At 40.1% G+C, this 20,306-nt stretch overlaps 1 protein-coding gene and 1 pseudogene across 31 annotated transcripts in view; both read right to left on the minus strand.

Moving 5' to 3' along the window:
- Positions 1-20,306, minus strand: part of HMBOX1 (homeobox containing 1) — a 224,162-nt gene that overhangs the window by 167,217 nt on the left and 36,639 nt on the right. The gene's annotated exons all lie outside the window — the stretch shown is intronic.
- Positions 11,805-12,589, minus strand: LOC100339050 (small ribosomal subunit protein bS18m pseudogene; annotated as a pseudogene).

A 20,306-nucleotide genomic window follows, 5' to 3' on the forward strand; every position in this document is an offset into this window, starting at 1 on the left:
CAAGTAGGGATTATATTTGCAATAATGTAATATATATTGTATGAAGAACTTGAAGAAGAGGTGGTAGGATCCAAAGACAAAAGGAGGCTGAAATGATAATTGCATGCTATGATTCATACATGTGTCAAAATATTGCACTGTATCCCATAAAAATCACAAGTATTATGTTAATCAAAAATTACATAAATAAAAATTACAAAATATATAAAGTTTACAATGGATGAATCTCTATCATAATTTAACTCTCAGCTATTAAAAAGATCATTTTCTTTGTGCTAAAGACAAGTGGATTTGTGAAGTTATTGAGTCTGTCTCATTTGACATGAAATCATTCTCTTTTTAACGCAAAGTGCCTAATCTCTTCTTGGGATCCACTTAACTATCATTTCTCACAGAGGATAATTACACATTTTAGAGTACAGCTAAATTTCACTGTAACTACAAAAGTACATGGAGAATGTTTCCAGGCAAAAAGTATACTGTTACTAATTATTATTATTCTAATAGTTTAAATATATAATACATATGTTTATAATGATATAATATTAATTTGTATGGTAATAAATGATATGATTGTTACTTATTTCCATATTCCCATTTTCAATTTTTTACAAAATAAATGCTGGTAAAAAGGACTGGCACAGCATAAAACTATAGTACATACACAAAAGTGTTAGCATTTTTCTCCTTAAGAAAAAATGAAAACCATGCAACTATACCTGCTTTTGATTTCTACAACAATCAGAATGTGAATCAGGAGTTTTACACATTTATTAAAGCATTAAGTATTTTTAGGCTCTCCGTAAGAGATAAAATAATTGGCAAAGTAATGTAGTTGGTTCCTATTGTTTTTCAAAGGCAGAAACTACTAAGGGTCAATCAACTATGAAGAATGATACATTAAATAAAAATAGCATATTTTTATCTATTTATTCATTCAATCTCCACTGCAATCCCAAAGAGTAGACATTAGTATTACAACTGCACAAAAAGAAAACCCAGGCTCAGAGAGCACTAAGTAATTTAGCAAACAGTATCTTGACAAGTGTGAAAGTTCAGATTACATGAGGGGTAAGCCTAGCACTTTTTTTTCTATACTTTTGTGGAGTGATAGATTGTAAACTAAAATTACACATCACACTAATCTCAAGATACAAGTCCATGGGGCTGGCGCTCTGGCGCAGTGGGTTAACACCCTGACCTGAAGCACCGGCATCCCATATGGGTGCCAGTTCGAGACCCAGCTGCTCCACTTCTGGTACAGCTCTCTGCTATGGCCTGGGAGAGCAGTGGAGGATGGTCGAAGTCCTTGGGCCCCTGCACCCACATGAGAGACCTGGAGGAAGCTCCTGTTTCCTGGCTTCGGATCAGCACAGCTCTGGCTGCAGCCAATCGGGGAGTGAACCATCGGATGGAAGACCTCTCTCTCTCTGCCTCTTCTCTCTCTGCGTAACTCTTTCAAATAAATGAATAAATCTTTCAAAAAAAAAAGATACATGTCCATTTTTAATGTGACCATGTTACTTTTTAATCTTGTCTTTACACTGTGGCAAAAAATGACCTAAATGTAAGATCTCAGTGAGTGAGATCCCAGTGGAAAGAACAGGCCAACAAAGAAGGAGGTACCTTTCTCTGAAGGCAGGAGAGAACTTCCACTTTGATTATGGCCTTGTCTAAATAAGATTGGAGTTAGCAGACTCAAAAGGCTTCCATAGCCTTAGCAGCTCAAGACAAGAGCCTTGGGTGATTAATGACGTCATAAATAAGAGTGTCAATTGTTAAATCAACAACAGGAGTCGCCATGCACTTACCCCCCATGTAGGATCTCTGTCCTTCATGTGTTGTACTATGCTAATTAACAGTAAAACTAATATTCTAACAGTAGTTTATATTTTGTGTGTCTGTGTGGGTGTAATCTGTTGAAATCTTTACTTCGTATAAACTAAGTTGATCTTCTGTATATAAAGATAATTAAAAATGAATCTTAAAGAATGGGATGGGAGAGGGAGCAGGAGTTGGGATGGTTTGTGGGTGGGAGGGTGGTTATGGGAGGAAAAACCCGCTATAATCCAAAAGTTGTACTTTAGAAATTTATATTTATTAAATAAAAGTTTTCTAAAAAAAATCATGTCTTTAGAACATACGTTTTTAAGTTGATGAAATGGAATTTACCAGTACTCTTCTTTTTAAAGATTTATTTTATTTCTTTATTTGAAAGATAGAGTTACAGAGAGAGGTAGAGACAGAGAGAGAGGCCCTCCAACCGCTGGTTCACTCCCTAGATGGCCACAATGGCCAGAACTGTGCTGATCAGAGGCCAGGAGCTTCTTCTGGGTCTCTGATGTGAGCGCAGGGGACCAAGGAGTTGTGCCATCTTCTACTGATTTCCCAGGCCATAGCAGAAAGCTGGATCAGAAGAGGAGCAGCTGGGACGAGAACTGGTACCCATATGGGATGCTAGTACTTCAGGCCAGGGCTTTAATCCACTGTGCCACAGTGTTGGCCTCCAGTATTCTCTTATTGTTCAGGCTTTTTGATTCCTCTCTAAGAAACTTGGCCTTGGTTAAAGCTTCTGCCTGTGGCTCCAGCATCCCATATGGGTACCAGTTCAAGTTCCGACTGCTCTACTTCCAATCCAGCTCCCTTCTAACATGCTTAGGAAAGTAGCAGAGGACAGCCCAAGTAGTTGGGCCCCTGTACCCACGTGGGAGACCCGGAAGACATTGTCAGTGTCTGCTTATCCCTGTGCCATTTAGAAAACAGAATTTGCAACTCATTCTCAATGCATTTTTTTTATTTGACAGGTAGAGTTATAGACAGTGAGAGAGACAGACAGAGAGAAAGGTCTTCCTGCCGTTGGTTCACTCCCCAAATATCTGCTACGGCCGGCGCTGTGCCAATCCGAAGCCAGACCCAGGTGCTTCTTCCTGGTCTCCCATGCGGGTGCAGGGGCCCAAGCACTTTGGCCATCCTCCACTGCCCTCCCAGGCCACAGCAGAGAGCTGGACTGCAAGAGGAGCAGCCGGGACTAGAACCAGCGCCTGTATGGGATGATGGCGCCGCAGGCGGAGGATTAACCAAGTGAGCCACGGTGCCCAGAATTAATTTTTAAAACAGTAACTCAAGGCATGTCATGCCCCTACTTAAAATCCTGCAGTTGGGGCCAGTGCTGTGGCAAAGCAGTTAAGCTGCTACTGTGAAACCATCATCAAGTATCAGAGTGCCAGTTTGAGTATGGATTGCTCTGTTTCTGATCCAGTTCCTTACTAAAGCACCTGGGAAAGCAGCAAAAGGCAGCCCAAGGACATGGGTCCCTGCAAAAAACGTGGGAGATTCAGTTAGAGGTCCAAGCTTCTGGCTTTGGTATGGCCTAGCCCTGGTCATTCTGGCCATTTAGGGAGTGAACCAGCAGATGGAAAACCTCTTTCTTTGTCTCCCTCTCTCTGTAACTCTCTCAAATAAATATATCTTTAAAAAAAAATTCTGCAGTCATTTCCCATTTTACATAAAATAAAATTTAAATTTCATATCAAGATCTCTAGTGCCTTACAGATTTGGCCTCTACTCTTCACTCATCATGCCTTCTTTTTGATACTTCAAGCTCATGTTTATTTTAGTAACTTCTGCCTAAAATATTCTTTCCACAGCTGGTTACTTCTTATTATTCAGGTGCTAATTCAAATATCACCTCAAGGAGACCTTTCTTGACTATCCAATTAAAAAAATACTATCATGGGGCAGGCTTTGTGGCATAGCAGGTAGAACCACTGCCTGCGATGCCAGTTTACCCTTATAGGTGCCGGTTTGAGACCCAGCTGCTCCACTTCTGATCTAGCTCCCTGGTAATCTGCCTGGGAAAGCAGTGGAAGATGGCCCAAGTCCTTGGGTCCCTGCACTCTTTCAGGAGTGCTTTTCTGGAAAAAGCTCCTGACTCCTGGCTTCAGCCTGGCAAAGCCCTGGCCATTGCAGCCATTTGGGGAGTGAACCAGAGGATGATAGATATCTCTCTCTCTCTCCTCCTCTGTGTAAATTTTTTCTTTCTTTTTTTTTTTTTAATACAAGACTTATTTATTTATTTATCTGAAAGGCAGAGTTAGAAAAAGAGAGAGATACTGTAATCCATAAGCTGTACTTTGGAAATTTATGTTCATTAAATACTATAAAAAAAAAAGAAAGAAAAAAAAAAGAAAAAGAGAGAGGAACTCAACTTGGGTTTCCTATTTGGGTGGCAGGGACCCAAATATTTGGGCAACCACCCGCTGCCCTCAGGGTGCTTATTTGCAGAAATGGATTGGAAACAGAGCCAGGACTCAAGTCAGGTACCATGACATAGGATGTGGGTATCCCAAGTGTCATCTTAACTCTTGCACCAAAGGCATGCCAATTACTTGTCTCTCTGTCCTCCCAGCAGTATCAAAGCAGAGATTATCAGGATAGTTCACCATTATATCCCTAGGACCTTACACAATGCCTGGCACATAGCAGGAACCACAGGCACTCATTCCCCGCCCCCCACCCCCACCAAAGAAATCTTTTATTTAATGAGCACAAATTTCATAAGTACAACTTTAGGAATATAGTGATTTTTTCCCCACCATACTCGTCCTCCCACCCTCACTCCCACCCCACGTCCTCCTGCAGTTCCCATTCCCATTCTCCATTAAGGAAAAAGAAAAAAAAAAAAAAAAAAAACTGTTTCTAGACAGTCGAGACAAGCACTATTCAAGTCATTGCTTCACAAAGTGTCAATTTCACTTCTACAGATGACCTTTTAGGTGATCTATTAATTATCACAGATCAGGGAGAACATATGATATTTGTCTGTTTGGAACTAGCTTATTTCACTAAGTATGATGTTTTCCAGATTGACTTATTTTGTTGCGAATGACTGGATTTCATTTATTTTTAACAATGTGTAGTATTTCATGGTGTGCATATCCCATAATTTCTTTATCCAGTCTTCAGTTGACTGGCATTTAGGTTGATTTCATGTCTTAGCTATTGTGAATTGAGCCGCAATTAACATGGGGGTGCAAATAACTCGTTTTTTTTTTTTTTTAAAGATTTATTTTATTTATTGGAAAGACAGAGTTAGAGAGAGAGGTAGAGACAGAGAGGTCTTCCACTAGCTGGTTCACTCCCCAGATGGCTACAACGGCCGGAGCTATGCTGATCCAAAGCCAGGAGCCAGGACCTTCTTCTGGGTCGCCCACTTGGGTGCTGGGGCCCAAGGACTTGGGCCATCCTCCTCTGCTTTCCCAGGCCATAGCAGAGAGCTGGGTGGGAAGAGGAGCAGCCAGGACTAGAATCGGTGCACATATGGGATCCAGGCACTTCAGACCAGGGCTTTAACCCGCTGAATCACAACTACAGCCCCGAGATAACTCTTTTAATGCAGATTTCATTTCCCTTGGGTAAATTCCCAGGAGTGGGATGGCTGGGTCATATGGTAGGTCTATATTCAAATTTCTGAAGTATTTCCAAACTGATTTCCATAGTGGTTTAGCAGTTTACATTCCAACCAAGGGTAGATTATGTTACCTTTCCCCCCATCCTGGCCAGCATTTGTTGTTTGTTGATTTCTGTATGAAAGCCTTTCTAACTAGGATGAGGTGGAACCTCATTGTAGTTTTGATTTGCATTTCCCTGATGGCTAGCTATCCTGAATATTTTTTCATGTGTCTGTTGGCATTTTGGATTTCCTCTTTTCAAAAATGTCTGCTTAAGTCCTTTGCCCATTTCTTCACTGGATTGTCTGTTTTGTTGTTGTGGAGTTTCTTGATCTCTTTGTAGATTCTGGTTATTAATTCTTTATCAGTTGCATAGCTTGCAAATAAATTCTCCCATTCTGTCCGTTGGCTCTTCACTTTTCTGTTTCTTTTACATTACAGAAGCTTCTCAATTTGATGTAATCCCATTTGTTAATTTTGGCTTTGATTGCCTGTGCCTCTGGGGTCTATTCCAAGAACTCTTTGCCTGTGCCAATGTATTGCAGGATTTTCCGAATGTTCTGTAATAATTTGATGCTATCCAGTTGTGGATTTAGATCTTTAATCCATGTTGAGTGGATTTTTGTGTAAAGTGTAAGGTAGGGGTCTGGCATACTTTTGCGCATGGATATCCAGTTTTCCCAGCACCCTTTGTGGAAGAGACACCTTGCTCCAGGGATTGGTTTTAGTTCCTTGGTCAAATATAAGTTGGTTATAGATATTTGGATTGATTTCTAGATTTTCTGTTCTAGTCCATTGGTCTACCCATCTCTTTTTGTACCAGTACCAGGTTGTTTTGACTATAACTGCTTGTAGTATGTCTTGAAAACTGGTATCGTGATGCCTCCGGCTTTGTTTTGTTGTTAAAGATTGCTTTAGCTATTTGAGGTCTCCTGTGTTTCCATATGAATTTCAGCATCATTTTTTTTAGATCTGAGAATATCTTTGGTATTTTATTGGTATCGCATTGAATTTGTAAATTTCCTTTGGAAGAATGGACATTTTGATGATATTGATTCTTCCAATCCATGAACAAGGAAGATTTTTCATTTTTTTGTATTTTCTTCTATTTCTTTCTCTAATGTTTTATAATTCTCATTGTAGATATTTTGACATCCTTGGCTAAATTTATTCCAAGGTATTTAATTTTTTTTATAGCTACTGTGAAAGGGATTCATCTTAGAAGTTCTTTTTCAGCCACCTGGCATTGTCTGGGTTTACAGTATGGAGTTATATTTTATAACTCTTCTATGAGTTTCAATAGTCTCTTGGTGGACTCTTCTGGAACCCCATATATAGAATCATGTCATCTGCAAATACAGATAGTTTGACTTTCTCTTTCCCAATCTGAATCCATTTGATTTCTTGTTCTTGCCTAATGGCTCTGGATAAAACTTCCAAGATTATACTGAATAGCAATGGCAAGAGTGGGCATGCTTGTCAAGTTCTGGATCTCACTGGGAATGCTTCCAACTTTTCCCATTCAATAGGAAGCTGGCCATGGGTTCGTTATAACTTGCCTTTATTGTGTTGAGGAATGTTCCTTCCAAAACCAATTTTTTTAGAGTTTTCATCATGAAAGGGTATTGTATTTTATCAAAAGCTTTCTCTGCATCTACTGAGATAATTATATGACTTTTGTTCTTCAGTTTGTTAGTATGATGTATCACATTGATTGATTTGTGAATGCTGAACCATCTATGCATACAAGGGATAAATCCCACTTGGTCTGGGTGAATGATCTTTCTGATAATGTTGGATTCAATTGGCCAGAATTTCTTGAGGATTTTTGCATCTATGTTCATCAGGGAAATTGGTTTGTAGTTCTCTTTCTATGTTCCATCTTTTCTGGGTTTAGGAACTAAGGTGATGTTAACTTCATAGAAAGAATTTGGGAGGATTCCCTCCATTTCAATTGTTTTGAATAACTTAAGAAGAAGTGGAGTTAGCTCTTCTTTAAATTGGTAGTAGAACTGCAGTAAAGCCATCTGGTCCTGGGCTTTTCTTTATAGGGAGGGTCTTTATTACTGATTCAATTTCTGTCTTGATAATGGGTCTATTAAAGTTTTCCATGTCTTCATGGCTCAATTTAGGTAGATTCCTGGACACATACAACCTATCAGTTTCTTCTAGGTTTCCCAGTTTGCTGGCTACAGCTCTTTGTAGTAATTCTGATGATTCTTTTTATATATGTGGTGATTATTGTTACATTTCCTTTTTCATCTGTAATTTTATTGATCTGAGCCTTCTCTCTATTTTTGTTAATTGAACCAATGGTGTGTAAATTTTATATTTTTCAAAAACCCAGCTGTTGTTTTTTGCTGCTCTTTTGTATTTTCTTAAATTTTTTTTTTGTTTTTGGTTTCAATTTTGTTGATTTCTTCTCTAATTTTAATTATTTCTTTTCTCCTACTAGTTATGGGTTTGGTTTGCTGTTGTTTTTCTAGATCCTTGAGATGCACTGATAGCTCATTTATTTGGTGCCTTTCCATTTCTTGACGTAGGCACCAATTGCTATAAATTTTCCTTTTTTAAAAAAAAGATTCATTTATTTGAAAGTCAGAGTTACACAGAGAAGGAGAGGCAGAGAGCGAGAAAGAGGGAGAGAGGTATTTCATCTGCTGGTTCACTTCCCAGATGACGGCAATGGCTGGAGCTACACCGATCCAAAGCCAGGAGCCAGGAGCCAGGAGCCTCCTCCAGGTCTTCCCACATGGGTGCAGGGGCCCAAGGACTCAGGCCATCTTCTACTGCTTTCCCAGGCCACAGCAGAGCTGGATCAGGCGTGGAGCAGCCAGGTCTCAAACCAGCACCCATATGCGATGCCAGCACTGCAGGCGGCAGCTTTACCCACTATACCACAGTACCGGTCCCAAACTTTCCTCTTAACACTGCTTTCACTGTATCCTGTAAGTTTTGATATGTTGTATTATTGTCTTCATTTGTTTCCAGAAATTTTTTGATTTCTCTTTCGATTTCTTCTATGATTCACTGCTCATTCAGGAGCATGTTGTTCAGTCTTGATGTGTTTGTATATGTCCTAGATTTCTGCATTGCTGATTTCCAGCTTCATTGCACTGTGTTCCCGAAAGATACATGGTATGATTTCAATCTTTCTGAATTTGCTAAGTCTTGTTTTATGGCCCAGCATGAGATCAATCTTAGAGAAGGTTCCATGCACTGGTGTGAATGTGTACTCTGCAACTGTAGGATGAAAAGTTCAGTAGATATCTATTAGGTCCACTTGGTCTTTAGTGTCAATTAACTCTGCTGTTTCCTTGCTAATTTTCTGTCTGGTCAATCTATTGCTGAAAGTGCGGTATTGAAGTCTCCCATTACTATTGTATTGGAGTCTATGTCTCCCTTTGGATCCATTAACATTTTTCTTTAAGAGCCAGGTGCCCTATAATTAGTTGCATATTTGTTTATAAGAGTTACATCTTCTTGTTGAATTTATCCCTTAATCATTAAATAATGTCCTTCATTGTCTCTTTTAACAATTTTTGTGTTAAAGTCTATTTTGTCTGGTATCAAGATGGCTACATCAGCTCTTTTTTGGTTTCCATTGGCATGGAATATCTTTTTCATCCTTTCACTTTCAGTCTGCATGCATCTTTGTTGGTGAGATGTGTTTCTTGGAGGCAGCAAATAGATGGGTTTTATTTTTTAATCCATTCAGCTTGTTTGTGTCTTTCAATTGGAGAGTTAATGCCATTTACATTCAAGGTGGCTATTGGTAAGTAATGACTTTGCCCTGCCTTTTTTCATAAATATTTCCATTTTTTTTACTTTGGATTTCCTTTGTACTTTTCCTGGGAGATATCCCTTCTTGTTTCTTGAATTGGTGTGTTTGTTATTTGGCAATTGTAAAGATACTCATTGGTTTTTTCTTTGTTTTTTCAATGTGGTGGCTTTTATCTTTCCACTAGATTTGAATAAATTAATGGAGTGTCTGCTTTCAGAGAATAACTAGAGGTGTGTGGTGGGTGTGGCCAGGAAACTCTGTTCAGTACTCCAGATTGCAGGGCATGTCTGAGGTGACACATCCAGGTTTGTCATGGTAAATCTTTTTTTTTTTTTTTTTTTTTTTTCAATCAGAGTGGAGGTTTCTTCTTGTCTGTTGGTGTAGACTCAGCTGAGCTCCTCTCCTCAAAGGAGACCAGTGCCTGGACATTATCCCCAGTGAGTACATTATTTGTCCACTCTGCCACAAGGACCACACAAAGGTTCTGTGCAGTCCTCAGTGTAAGCTAAGATTCCCTAGAATGTCCCTCACTAGGTAGCCAGGAAGCCCTGATCGTGTGGAGCCTCCCACAGTTGACGTCCAATATCCCAGCCACACCCTGAGTCCTCCCACGTAGCCTCAGTGTTTCACAGTCCCAAAAACACAGCCCCATCTATTCCGCTTGGCAGGTTGTTGGGTGCAAACACTTACTGGCACAGCTTTTACGTATGTCCAAAATGGTACCTGCTCTCTGTCAGCTTGTTACAGGATGCCTTTCCAGGGTGATCCGTAGAGAGAAAACATTCCCCCCACTTTGTTTTTTCTTCTCTAGTTTGACAGGTATACTATCCCCCATGGTGCTTCAAGCCAGATTCCCTCTATGCTCTTCTTGCAGCTTTTCCACCAGTGGCTTGGGCTGCTAGTCTGGTCTCACCTCACTTTCCAGTGCTGGTGTGGAGGCTGCTGGAGTCTTAAGTTGTGTGCGTCCTTGCCTCTGTGTAGGTCCACTGTGTTCCTCCAATCTGTGCAGTTTCCTCTGTTTTCTCCCCAACTATTCTCCAAGACTGCACTCTTTCCACTTTTCTTAAACTATCTTCTCCTAGACTTGAGCAGCAAGCTACCTCCCTACTCCACTATCTTAATCCAATCTGACACCCATTTTCTTAGTAACTAAATTATATAAATATAAGGTTTTACATTTAAACTCTTTTCCTGCCCTCACCAATGAAGAAGCTGGAAAAGATCAAGATCCACATTAAGGGAGAACTAAGATTTTGAAAGGTACAAGAAAAATATTACATTTTCTAATAAACTGCAACCCTTAACTAAAAGGAGTGTGTGCTAGCACAACTCATACTTCATGCTGAAGATCAGGACTATACACGAGTAGATAAAATTAAACTTGTGAGCCGGCGCCGTGGCTCAATAGGCTAATCCTCCACCTTGCGGCGCCGGCACACCGGGTTCTAGACCCGGTTGGGGCGCCGGATTCTGTCCCGGTTGCCCCTCTTCCAGGCCAGCTCTCTGCTATGGCCAGGGAGTGCAGTGGAGGATGGCCCAGGTGCTTGGGCCCTGCACCCCATGGGAGACCAGGAAAAGCACCTGGATCCTGGCTCCTGCCATCGGATCAGCGCGGTGCGCCGGCTGCAGCGGCGGCCATTGGAGGGTGAACCAACGGCAAAGGAAGACCTTTCTCTCTCTGTCTCTCTCTCTCACTGTCCACTCTGCCTGTCAAAAAAAAATTAAAAAAAAAAAAATTAAACTTGTGTTTCCTAATTAGTTTTTAAGGTCAGAGTTTAGGATATATTCACTTATTTGAAAGAGTTAGAGAGAGGGAGAGACACAAGAGATCTTCCATCTGCTGGTTCACGATCCGAATGGCTGCAATGGCTGGAGCTGGGCTGATCCAAAGCCAGGAAACAGGAGCTTCTTCCAGGTCTCCCACATGGATGCAGAAGCCCAAGCACTTGGGACATCTTCTGCTATGGTCCCAGGCACATTAGCAGGGAAGCTGAAATGGAAGTGGAGCAGATGGGACCTGAACTGGCACCCATGTGGGATGCCGTGACTCACTAACGCCACAGTGCCAGCCCAAATACCGAGTTTAGACTGTTGCTTTCTTCAGAGAAGAACTGAAACCCAATCTAAACCTGAAAGTCAAGATTTATGCTTATCTAGTGAGGTGAAACAGTCAGATGCCCCTAACAGTCTTAAGGGGCTCTTTAGGACTGAGATAATCACTTTAATTGAACACAGATATAGACTGACAATGGTAACTTTCCCCTTTTTGGTGGAAGGCAGAAGAAACTTATGTATGTCCACCAGTCTTACTAATCCTTGAATACATTTTCACTTTTTCTTATATAATTTCTTCCACTGAAGTGTTATATGTAAGAGTTTGAATTTATCAAAAGAAGTTAAACTTCTCAAAGTTTTACCAATATGCTTTCTGGAACGAGTAATAGAAAGTGGCACTCAAAGTGGCTTAAATTACAAGGACATTTGTTATTTCATATATCAAGTCAGGAAGATAAGGCAGCTTTGGAATAATCTGAGAACAGCAATGATCTTATCAAAGAAGCCAATCCTCTCCATTTTTCTACTCTGCTATTCCAATAGAGAAACAATGACTTAGTGTTTCTGGTATGCCAAAGGGGTTATGTGTGGGTACACCAACCTGTACAATAATAAAATCTAGACTGTAATAGTAGGGGAAAAGAAGGAACCATCAATTAGGCAACCAACAGTACTTACTAATAAAGTTCAATTCAAATATTGATATCTTTTTTTTTTTAAAGTTTATTGGTGGTAACCTTACATAGTTTACTCTCGATACTTTGTTACATACTTCAGGGTCTTTAAGATAGGCAGGATCCTTGTATGTAACCGGCATAAACCCCATTAATTGAGCTCTCTTAATTGCTTTTGTGATTTCTTTCTGCTTCCTCCCACAAAGACCTGTTATGTGCCTTCCATAAATGCATCCAGTAAATGGAGAAACAAACTGGGACAAAAGCTGTACATTCTTGTAATCTACACGTTTCCCACACAAGATACATTTCTTAAGAGGGTCCTTATAAGAATTTGCCATTGGAACAGGCAGGTCCTCATTGCTGGTTTATTGTTTATAGTGAGAACAACCTCTTCACAGCACGGCATGAGTTCCGGGTTCTGTGAGGCAGACGGCAGCCGTTACCACACGTGTCGTCTTCCTAACCAGACCACTGTAGACCACAATCATAGCTGCCATAGCCCCCCGTTCCTCCCTTTCTCTTCCTTTCTCCAAAGCATCCCCAACAAATCCCTTTCAGTGCTCTCCAAATATTGATATCTTAAAAAGTCCAGACTACTCCAATCATCAGTGACATTACATGAATGTCTTATCTAATCATCTGGCATTTTCAAACATCATTCTAACATAAGCATACCTTATTTTTACTGAATCTATACTGGAAAATACACCAAAGCAATTTTATTGGAAATAACTCATGTTCAACAATAGAAAATTGCTAAATGTATTATGACACAGTTATATAATTCATTAGTGTGGCCGGCGCTGCGGCTCACTAGGCTAATCCTCTGCCTTGCGGCGCCGGCACACCAAGTTCTAGTTCCAGTCGGGGCGCCGGATTCTCTCCTGGTTGCCCCTCTTCCAGGCCAGCTCTCTGCTGTGGCCAGGGAGAGGATGGAGGATGGCCCAAGTGCTTGGGCCCTGCACCCCATGGGAGACCAGGATAAGTACCTGGCTCCTGCCATCGGATCAGCACGGTGCTCTGGCCGCAGCGTGCCGGCCGCAGCGTGCCGGCCACGGCGGCCATTGGAGGGTGAACCAACGGCAAAGGAAGACCTTTCTCTCTGTCTCTCTCTCTCACTGTCCACTCTGCCTGTCAAAAAAAATAAAAATAAAATAAAATAAAATAAAATATAAAAAAATAGAATTCATTAGTGTATACTCTTAGGAAAAAATTCTAGAAATCAATACCCAGTGACAAGAAAAGTGATCATAAAATAATATTAAATGAGGGGCTAGCACTGTGGTGCAACAGGTTAATGCCCCAGCCTGAAGCGCTGGCATCCCATATGGGCGCTAGTTCGAGACCCACCTGCTCCACTTCTGATCCAGCTCTCTGCTATGCCCTGGGAAAGCAGAAGAAGATGGCCCAAGTCCTTGGGCCCCTGGACCCATGTGGGAGACCCAGAAGTTCCTGGCTCCTGGCTTCAGATCGGCGCAGCTCTGGCCGTTGTGGTCAATTGGGGAGTGAACCGTCGGATGGAAGACCTCTCTCTCTCTCTTTTTCTCTCTCTCTGCCTCTCTCTCTCTAACTAACTCTGACTTTCAAATAAATAAATAAATCTTTAAAAAATATATATTAAATGAAAGGAGACTACAAACTCAATGTAGCTTCTTGTTTCCTGGAGTATTTTCACCAAGCAACAGAATATGTCACATTTGGTAAAACAGTCATTCAAACATTTCAGTACTTTAAAGTTGATTAATAAATATTAGGATGCAGAAGAACCAGAGGGCTACTATGGCTTCCTGGTTTGGTTCTATACTGACATTTGCTACATTTCAGGTCTACTTCTTTTTTTTTCCTTTTTCTTTTCTTTTCTTTTTCTTTTCTTTTTTTTTTTTTTTTTTTTTTTTTTTGGACAGGCAGAATGGATAGTGAGAGATAGAGACAGAGAGAAAGGTCTTCCTTTTGCAGTTGGTTCACCCTCCAATGGCCGCCACAGCTGGCGCGCTGCAGCCAGCGCACTGCACTGATCTGAAGGCAGGAGCCAGGTGCTTCTCCTGGTCTCCCATGGGGTGCAGGGCCCAAACACTTGGGCCATCCTCCACTGCCTTCCCAGGCCACAGCAGAGAGCTGGCCTGGAAGAGGGGCAACCGGGACAGAATCCGGCGCCCCGACCGAGACTAGAACCCGGTGTGCCGGCGCCGCTAGGTGGAGGATTAGCCTATTGAGCTGCGGCACCGGCCCAGGTCTATTTCAACCCTTGTTTGCACTATGAATCCCAAGTGCTTTGAGATTATAAAAGATAAAAAACTGGGTCAGCTGTGAGGCAAGGTGACAGTTTACCTCAATTCTCATCTAAATTTGTTGTTCCAGCTCACCCACAAAAAAATCTTTTTTTTTTTTTAATCACCTCAATGCTTAGTAACTTCTACCTTTCTTTCTTTCTTTCTTTCTTTTTTTTTTTTTTTTTGACAGGCAGAGTGGACAGTGAGAGAGAGAGACAGAGAAAGGTCCTCCTTTTCCGTTGGTTCACCCTCCAATGGCCGCGGCAGGTGCACCACACTGATCCAAAGCCAGGAGCCAGGTGCTTCTCCTGGTCTCCCATGCGGGCGCAGGGCCCAGAGACTTGGGCCATCCTCCACTGCACTCCCTGGCCACAGCAGAGAGCTGGCCTGGAAGAGGGGCAACCAGGACAGAATCCGGCACCCTGACCGGGACTAGAACCCGGGGTGCCAACACTGCAGGCGGAGGATTAGCCTATTGAGCCGAGGCGCCGGCTTAGTTCTCCCTTTCAGTTGCTTACCTGTTTGCAATGTTCCTTCCTTTCCTGCTTCTGGTTTCTCTTTCCTTTGGATTTTGCAGAAACTCAGTTGAATTATCAGAAAATTATCTTAAATTCTAAACCTCAGTCAGGGAACCTAACATAAAAATGAAACTTCTGTTCTTCTCCCATCTTGCCCACTATGACCCTGTTATTTGGAACAATACTGCTTAATGGGAGCTTTCAATTACTTGAGATCTAGTAAAAATTCACTACATTCTGTGTACTGGAATTTTCCATGACTGAACTCAAACCAATTTCCTGAAGCAACTCATGAAGCAGTGTCAACTTAATATGACAAACAAAACTGTTATGGCACTTTTACCTAAGATAAAGAGAAATTCATGTTTTAGACACATGTCAGATTCAAAGATTCTCATTTCTAAAAAGTTGTTAAAACTTCTGAGAATAAATATTTAGACTGTCTGGAAGGAATTCAACACACATGATCTTTCTTAAATTTCAATTAGATTTCCCAAGCTGCTTACATAAGAAATACAAATTTGAAGGCCATTGTTATTTCCTCTATTGATGTCACAATGGACATGAACTTTAAAGTAATTAAAAGCACAATTATAGGAATATAAAAAAAATTATAAAAATATGTATTCTTATCTTCATCCTAGCCAAATCTCAATAGACTGAACAATATGGAATACTTAAACTCTGGTACAGGAATCCAATGCAATACTTTGTAAACAGAAGAAAGAATGAGGAAGTTCCCTATGTATTGATATGAAAAGAATTGTCATTAAAAAGGTATGCAAAATCATATATGCTATTTTTGTCTAAAAAGGAAGAGAAAATAAGAATATTCAATTTCCTACAGAAATTCTGGGAGAATATACAACAATCTAAAAACAGCATTATTATATAAAAAAGAATGTAGCAAGGGACTTGGTGGTTGACAGAGACTTTTCATTGTCACTATATAGCTTTCTATTCCTTATTTTTAATAATATGGAATATATCAAGTATTTAAAAACAATCTAGCTTTAATTATCTTCACCTGAAATGAGATGTATAAATTAATATCACATCGAATGCAAAAAAAAAGAAAGGCACTTAATTTCCAATTAAAAATTCATGCTGAAAATCAACACACTAAGCAAAAACAACCAAAAAAGGGAGGTTGGGAAGAAAGGGTAATGAAATATTTCTGAAAAAGATTTCTGGAGACCCTCATAGCACCATATTATTTCATAATCTTAAATCATTTACCTATCATTTATATTCAAAATATTCAGCCAGGTGCTGGGTGACACGTTCTCTATCCTCAAAAGTTTCCCAATGTAAATGTCACGATAAGAAAGACACAGCTGAAAAACAGAAATAGACTAAATGCCACGTAATATATGTTACAAAGAAGCCACGACCACTGACAAACTAAACTAAGATTTCAAAAAGGCTACAGGAACTATAAAAAGGAAAAAGTACAGTTCAAGGAAGTGGAATTGCTCTAACAAAGAAGCCAAAAGTAGGGAAAAAACATCAAGTATGCTCAAGGATATTGAATAGACCACTTAGACTGAAATCTGAGGCTGAAAAGGATGAAGCCTAAAAATTACAGTAATACTTGGTATTATAAAATATTTCACTTATCTTGTTTGATCATCAAAACAATGTGACAAAAAGGTGGATTGTAGAGGGTCTTGAGTGTCAGGGTATAAATGCCTAGCTAAGTATCTGAGTATTTACAACAGACTACTTTGTCATTAGAACATAAAGAAACTAGAGGCAGGGAGACTAGTTACAAAGATTCAGGCTTAAGCTAGTAAGGTTGAAGCCATAGCAGTGGGAATTGAAGACTGTGGTGATAACTGTGGAAGGAGGTAAAAGGCTACCAGGGCTTGGACCTCAGTTTCTAGGATAATTATGGTATAATTAAAATATGTACATCCAGATGGGGAAGAGCTATTTTTAGTATAAAAGAGTTTGGGTCCAGAAACATGTCAATTTGAAGCAACAGCAGCACATCCAGGTTATAGAGCCTCTATCACTCATTCCAAGGACTCAATGACCCATCATTATCCTAATCAAGAAACACATCCTGCCATCAGGTGTAATACGTATTATTCTCAAAAAGCCTGCTAATAGGAGGGAGGAATGGAGAATGACTGCTTAATGAATACAGGGTCTTTTTTGGGAGTAATGAAAGCATTTTGGAATTAAGAGGTAACGGTTATATAACACTGTGAACACACTCAATGCAACTGAATTACAGACTTGCTAAAATGGTGTTTATGTTATGTGAATTTCATTTTAATTGTTAAAAAAGGAAAAATCAAAAACAGTTGGCTGAAACTAAGACCATAATGCCTTTTATCCTGTTGTTAAAGGTCCAGGCCCAGAATTCCCTGTACCTTTTGTTAATTCAATCTATATATACCTTGCCATCTTCCAAACCATTCCAATTAGACATTATCTTCAGCAATAACCAGGAAATTACATATTCCAACCTTTCTCTGAAGTCTTTCTCCTTACTTTAAGACAAAGTTGACCCTTTCCTGAATACAATACTTCCTTTCTGCCCATTGAAATGGTGATGGATTTTTGTGTGTGTTCTTTTTCATTGTTTTTCTCATGTGGTGGTTACCCCAAGGTCATGAGGAGAAAACTAGTTTACCTGGATATGTGACTTCCAGAAATTACTATTTCACCATAGTTTTAAAAATAAACAAATATCCTATTGCTGCTGTCAGAGGAGGGATGTGAGTTCTTGGGTCTAAACATCTATATAGCTATCATTTCCATAAGTTCTCATTGATCATTAATGTTTCTAGATATTTCCCACCAAAGATTTGCTTACCAAACTAATCAGAGAAATTCTGCATTAATTATTTTTAAATTGAGAAAATGGTATTGATAGGCAAAATTTTTATATTGTCATATTTTAATTTGTTCACTCTTATCCCATATTGATTTTCCTCCACTGTGAACCTTTCCATAAATGGTTTCCTATTAGACAAGTTGGAAATTTTTATAATTAAACACAGAATTTTGTTAATTTAAAACAGCAGCAACAACAAAAAATAAACCAACCCATTTCTATAATGCTCAGGTTTTCTTAGTCATATTACCATCTCCCTTCTCACTGCTGTAATTTCCTAACCACAGCATTATCTCCTCTTGTGCTGATGCCTTTTACACCCAACTCACAGCTGCCTTTCCCCTAGGCCTTACCACCATACTAAATAACTTTGATTCAGAGAATCACTTTCCCAAAAGTATGGCCCCAGAATGTTAATAATGATAATCTCCTTCATGCTATTTTTTCATCCATTGCTAAGGTAAAATAAAATGTTGGCTTTGATCATCACTCAAAACCTTGCATTTCTACCAAATTTTCATTTCTACCAAAATTAACAATTTAGATACTGAGTTATTATATACAATTTCTCCAAGCATGGTTTTTATTTGAGAAGTCAGGCATCTTCTAGACAAAGTTCTCACAAGAGCAAATTGGTTCCATTACTAACTCATCAGAATTGATCTCAACTGAGCACTTTTCAAAAGATAACAGTCCTACATTTCTCTAGTTTATTAATCCTTTCACACTCTACCATGGCAGTTGTGAATTTTCTCCATTCTTCTCAAATCTCTGATATTCCTCTCTTGCGATGAGATGAAGACTTTGTCTCCAACCTTACAGTGAAAATAACTAGCATTCAAAAACTCCTACATCTTTTCAACAAGAAGTGCAAAAACAACTGCATCCATCCAATTCTTTATTCCTACCTCTTAAAAACAATGAAATGTCTATCTTCCTGTGTTAAGCTAAACCTTACACTCCCTATCTCACTTCATTCATTCAATATTTACTGAAAGCTTACTAAGGCACTGCTCTCCACAAAGAATACAATGAAAAGACAAAATCTCTGAACTCCTACAGTTTACTGACTGGGACTTGGGGATGGGGAGCTGAGGAGGGATATAAACAAAATACAATAAAAATTGTCAGTAAGTAAATAAAATAGTCAAGAATGGGCCTCACACATTTATTTCTCCAATTCAGATATTTCTTTTGAGTTCCAGTCATGAATATCCATCTGCTGAACAAATCTAATAGGTCCATGAATGCTTCTTCCTCCTTGATCTCCCTATTCCAAATAAAAACAACTGTCCTAGTACAATAAATGGCAACATCTTCTATGAACACTTAAAAAGCCAGGCTATGAAGTTATTCTTGGGGCCAGCGTTGTGGTACAGAGAGTAAAACCTCTACCTGTGATACAAGCATGGCATATAAGTACTGGTTTGTATCCTGGCTGTAACATTTTCAATTGCGCTCCCTGCCAATGGCATGGGAAAAAGCAGTGGAAGATCACCCAAGTGCATTGGGCCTCTGCCGCCCATGTGGGAGAGAGGCTGAAGCTACTGATTTTGGCATGGCCCAGCCCTGACAATTGCAACCATCTGGGGAGTGAACCAGAAGATGGAAGATCCTTCTTTGTCTTTTTGGAAAAAAAAAAAAAGTTATTCTTGATACCATATACTCTCATTGTCTATATCCAATTCAAAGACTTAATAATTTGACTTCCTAAATATTTCTAGAATCTGTCACTTGCCTCCATCAATAGTCATCATCATCAATACTACCATATCAGTACTGGCTACCATTACCTCTATTTAATTTGTCTTTATTCATCCTGCCTTTTTACTTGCCTTCTCACAATGATTCTTTACAGATAACCAAAGTTAGATTTTAAAAACTTACCCTTTGGTCTACTTAAAACACTTTGTGTTTTTTGTTTTTTTTTTTTTGTTTTGTTTTTTGTTTGTTTGTTTGTTTGTTTTTTGACAGGCAGAGTGGACAGTGAGAGAGAGAGACAGAGAGAAAGGTCTTCCTTTTGCAGTTGGTTCACCCTCCAATGGCCGCCACGGCTGGTACACTGCGACCGGCGCACCGCGCTGATCCAAAGGCAGGAACCAGGTACTTATCCTGGTCTCCCATGGGGTGCAGGGCCCGAGTACTTGGGCCATCCTCCACTGCACTCCCGGGCCACAGCAGAGAGCTGGCCTGGAAGAGGGGCAACCAGGAAAGAATCCAGCGCCCCAACCAGGACTAGAACCCGGTGTGCCAGCGCCCTAGGTGGAGGAGTAGCCTATTGAGCCGCAGCGCCAGCCTCGTCTTCTTTCAATGCTGTTCGGATAATGACCAATTTCTTTAAAACACATTACAAAACATGGGTAATCTGAGCCCACTCTACCCTCCTCATTTTATACTAAACTTCTCAGATTACTTATTTTTAAAATTGGTAACATTGTATAATTTCTATACCTATAAATTTGTAATCTTTTGTTTTTTAAGGTTTATTTATTTTATGGAGCTGGCAGCACTGTGGTGCGGCAGATTAATGCCCTGGCCTGAAGCACTGGCATCCCATCTGGGTGCCGGTTCTAGTCCCAGCTGTTCCACTTCTGATCCGGCTCTCTGCTGTGGCCTGGGAAAGCAATAGAAAATGGCCTAAGTCCTTGGGCTCCTGCACCCACATGGGAGACCCAGAGGAAGCTCCTGGCTCCTGGCTCCAGAT

This window comes from Oryctolagus cuniculus, chromosome 2 (assembly GCF_964237555.1).
Source record: "Oryctolagus cuniculus chromosome 2, mOryCun1.1, whole genome shotgun sequence".
In the NCBI taxonomy this organism is placed as follows: domain Eukaryota; kingdom Metazoa; phylum Chordata; class Mammalia; order Lagomorpha; family Leporidae; genus Oryctolagus; species Oryctolagus cuniculus.